Here is a 5,130-nt window from a genome sequence, read left to right as displayed (position 1 = left end):
AAGATAAAACTAGAGCCTGTAGGACTTGCTTTGTGGAGTGTGGTGTCAAAAAAAAAAAACTGAGCATATCTTTATTATGGACAGAGACTGAAAAACAGCATCTATCTCAAGGCCATCAGACTGTTAAATAGCCATAACTAGCCGGCTACCACCCAGTTACTCAACCCTGCACCTGAGAGGCTGCTGCCCTATGTACATAGACATGGAATCACTGGTCACTTTAGTAATGGAACACTAGTCACTTCAATAGTGTTTACATACTGTTTTACTCATTTCATATGTATATACTGTATTATATTCTACTGCATTTTAGTCAATGCCACTCCAACATTGCTTGTCCTAATATTTATATATTTCGTAATTCCATTGTTTTACTTTTAGATGTGTGTACTGTAGTGAATTGTTAGATACTATTGCACTGTTGGAGCTAGGAACACAAGCATTTTGTTACACCCACAATAACATCTGCAAAATTTGTATGTGACCAATAAAATTGTATTTTATTTGATTTAATCTAAGTTGTCAATGCCAGGAGGTTTGTCATTATTGAACGATAACAATCCTTTTTCCACCTCTCCCACACTAACTTTACAAAATTCTAACTTGCTATGTTTTTCTTTCATTATTCTTTTTTTTTTTATACATGAGTATGATGGCTCACTGTTCGTTGTTGGCATTTCCTGCCTAAGTTTGCCCACTTTTCCAATTAAGTAATTATTAAAATAATTGTCAACATCAAATGGTTTTGTGATGAATAAGCCATCTGATTCGATGAAAGACGGAGTTGAATTTGTCTTTCTGCCCATCATTTCATTTAAGTACTTTAAAGCTCCATCATTCTTTGTATGATTGATATTAGCTTCATAATACCATTTCTTCATCTTTTTGTTGAGGTTAGTCACATACTTTCTCAATTTGTAATAAGTCAGCCAGTCAGATATGCAGCCAGACCTATTAGCCACTCTCTTATTCCTCATCAATCCATGGAGCCTTAACAGTTCTAACAGTCAGTTTCTTAACAGGTGCATGTTTATTAAAAATTGAAGCAATTTCATAAATACCTCAAGTGCAGAGTCTGGATGCTCCTTATTAATCAGATCAGACCAACAAATATGTTTATCATCATCCACATAAGAGTTACGACAAAATCTTGTATATGACCTCTAATACAATATTTTAGGCCCAGCATTTTGAACTTTGGCTTTCCTGGATATAGCCACTGTATCGTGGTCACTGCAGCCAATGGGCACAGATACAGCTTTAGAACCAAGCTATACAGTATTAACAAAAATGTGATCAATACATGTAGATCTTGTTCATGTAGTGTTTGTAAACACCCTGGTAGGTTGATTAATAACATGAACCAGATTACAGGCACTGGTTACAGTAAGAAGCTTCCTCTTGAGCGGACAGCTTACAAAAACCAGTCAATAAGAAGGTCCCCAAGAAAGTAGACCTCTTTGTTGTCATCACATACCCTATCAAGCATTTCACACACATGATTTAGTTACTGACTGTTAGCACTTGTTAGCCTATAGCAACAACCCAAAAGAAAAGGCTTCAGATGTGCCAGGTGAACCTGCAACCACAACACATAAAATCTTCTCTAAGCATTACAGGGATATGGCTCTGAATATATACAGCAACCACTCCCCCATAAGCATTCCTGTCTCTTCTATATATGTTTTATCCTTGTATCATCAAATTATCTAAGTGAGTCTCAGAAATGGCTAATACATGAATATTATTACCTACATCCATATGGGAGGGTCTGGGTGGGCGTCTGTCCACAGTGGCGGCTCTGGTGCGGGACGTGGACCTCACTCCACCATAGTCTTTGCCCGCTTTGTCCGCGGTAGCTCAGGACCGAGAGATAACTCAGGCTGGTTGACGGCTCTGGCAGCTTCTGGCTGACTGACGGCTCTGGCGGATCCTGCCTGAATGGCGGCTCTGGCGGCTCCTGGCTGACTGGCGGCTCTGGCGGCTCCTGGCTGACTGGCGGCTCCTGGCTGACTGGCGGCTCTGGCGGCTCCTGGCAGACTGGCGGCTCTGGCGGCTCCTTGCAGACAGGCGGGAGACTCTAGCAGCTCTGGACAGGCGGGAGACTCTAGCAGCTCTGGACAGGCGGGAGACTCTAGCAGCTCTGGACAGGCGGGAGACTCTAGCAGCTCTGGACAGGCGGGAGACTCTAGCAGCTCTGGACAGGCGGGAGACTCTAGCAGCTCTGGACAGGCGGGAGACTCTAGCAGCTCTGGACAGGCGGGAGACTCTAGCAGCTCTGGACAGGCGGGAGACTCTAGCAGCTCTGACCAGGCGGGAGACTCTAGCAGCTCTGGACAGGCGGGAGACTCTAGCAGCTCTGGACAGGCGGGAGACTCTAGCAGCTCTGGACAGGCGGGAGACTCTAGCAGCTCTGGACAGGCGGGAGACTCTAGCAGCTCTGGACAGGCGGGAGACTAGCAGCTCTGGACAGGCGGGAGACTCTAGCAGCTCTGGACAGGCGGGAGACTCTAGCAGCTCTGGACAGGCGGGAGACTCTAGCAGCTCTGGACAGGGCTGAGACGGAGAGACAGCCTGGTGCGGGGGGCTGCCACCGGAGAGTTGGTGCGTGGAGGTAGCACTGGATAGACCGGACCGTGCAGGCGCACTGGAGCTCTTGAGCACCGAGCCTGCCCAACCTTACCTGGTTTAATGCTCCTGGTTGCCCTGCCAGTGCGGCGAGGTGGAATAGCCCGCACTGGGCTGTGCAGGCGAACCGGTGACACCATGCGTAAGGCTGGTGCCATGTACGCCGGCCCAAGGAGACGCACTGGAGACTAGGCTTCATGGCACCTGGCTCGATGCCCACTCTAGCCCGGCCGATACGAGGAGCTGGTATGTACTGCACCGGGCTATGCACCCGCACTGGGGACACCGTGCGCTCCACAGCATAACACGGTGCCTGCCCGGTCTCTCTCGCCCCGCGGTAAGCACAGGAAGTTTGCGCAGGTCTCCTACCTGGCTTCGCCACACTCCCTGTGTGCCCCCCCCCAATACATTTTTGGGGCTGACTCTCGGGCTTCCATCCACGTCACCGTGCTGCCTCCTCATACCAGTGCCTCTCCGCCTTTGCTGCCTCCAGCTCTTCTTTGGGGCAGCGATATTCTCCTGGCTGTGCCCAGGGTCCTTTCCCGTCTAGGATCTCCTCCCAAGTCCATGTCTCTAAATAGTGCTTCCTCTCCTGCTGCTGCTGCTGCTGCTGCCTCTCCTGCTGCTGCCTGTTACCACGCCGCTTGGTCCTTGGTTGGTGGGTGGTTCTGTAACTGTTTTCTTCCGTTGAAGGAGAGGAGGACCAAATTGCAGCGTGGTTATTGTTCAACATGTTTAATATAGACGATAAACGAGAACACTACAAAATAGAAAACAACAAATGTGAAAACCGAAACAGTCCTATCTGGTGCAATGCCAGAAGACAACCACCCACAAAGTACCCACAGAATATGGCTGCCTAAATATGGTTCCCAATCAGAGACATCGATAGACAGCTGCCTCTAATTGAGAACCAATCTAGGCAACCATAGACATACAAACTACCTAGAAAGGAAACAGCCCCATAAACATACAAAAACCCCTAGACCAGACGAAACACATAAATCCCCCATGTCACACCATCAGAGATAGACAAAATATGGAAAAGAGCAAACAAAGCAAGAGATATTTTTTTACATTCAGCAATCCATTAATGAATTGGTGTGTGTAAGTGTGTGTGTGTACCTCGGGGTTGAAGTTATGAACCCATAGGCTTGGCTCTCTCATCCCTTCCAGGCTTTTGGGAGGGAGGATGGACAATGAGCCTGTCATAGCAGATGTAAGCAATGTCCCCACGCTCTATGGCAGCTGCCATGGCTGATATAAGTTATTTCCTCTTGTGGTGCACAGCTTTAGGATAGACCTTGTTGATGAAGATATATGTTCCTCTCAAGTTCTTGGCTCTTTCCAGAACAGCTACCTTGTCCTTGAACCTCAGGAAATTGACCACTAACGGGCTGGACCTGTCACCTGGGCGGTGGTGGGTTTTCCAGTCCTTTGGGCACTCTCCACCTCAATCTTCCTGTGGTACATCTTCAGCTTCTATGAGAACATTTCCCTTACTTTGTCTTCAGACTTCGTCCTGGTCTCGTGGAGATTCTGAAATTCCGTCCACAACCAGGTTGTTCCACCTTGATTGTCCAACGAGATAATCTGATTTCTCCATCATCGTTTTAATGGATTCACATACAGAACTGATGTCCTTTCTCAATGACAGATTGCTGTCATCTTGCCGTTCTCCTGTTGGACTAATCGAGCTGACCCTGGGAGAACTGCAAACTGTTCTTCAGGTCCTGGACCTCTCTGGTCAGGTCGTCCATTCTTTAACTAGTTGACTCCACCAGTAATTTGACAAAACACTTGAAGCTATTTTATTGTTGTAACAACTGCTTGTAGAACTATTTTTGTTTGTTTAAAAGATCCTTCACCTGTGATAGAGAGACAACACTGTCCTCAATCACACTCCCGTTACCTTTGTCATGGTAACAACACTAGGTTACGCTGTTACTCCTCGCAGTTCCAGACATGGCAGGTCACAGGGAAGATTGAAAATAACCACAACAAACAGCAGTTATCTAGACAGCCACAAGCCCGGGACAATCCGTGGTCCCAGCCACAATGGCTAACCGCGTCGCGGGTTGCGTTCAAGCCCTATCAAAAACCCTGCTAGCTTGATGGGCAGCTAGCTAGCAGCTAGGCTAGCTCCTACGCCAAACAGCTCCTCAGACCCAGCCTTGGTGGACAGGATCACTGGACAGAGAGTAGAAGACCCAGCATCTGATGCAAACAGCGTCGCAGGATTCAAACTCAAAAGGTAACCAAACTTTTTCAAAAGACTCAAATCTTTTCAAAACAAAACACTGAGCTCTCCCTCATTCCATGTTCAACAGGAAGTGACGACAGGAAGTGAAAATTAAAAAAGAGAGAGCTGGTCTACGTAGAGCAGAAATAATAGATTATATTTTGAGGGGCATCAGCAGCTCCCATCAGCAGTCTCCCTACGGTGCACACTGTGCAGAGAGGAGTTAAGGGATTCCAATCTGAACGAGGCCTGCGGTGCGG

Source organism: Oncorhynchus mykiss, chromosome 3 (genome assembly GCF_057628025.1).
Source record: "Oncorhynchus mykiss isolate SJ-2025 chromosome 3, ASM5762802v1, whole genome shotgun sequence".
Taxonomy (NCBI): domain Eukaryota; kingdom Metazoa; phylum Chordata; class Actinopteri; order Salmoniformes; family Salmonidae; genus Oncorhynchus; species Oncorhynchus mykiss.
Note: the sequence above shows the minus strand (reverse complement) of the source record.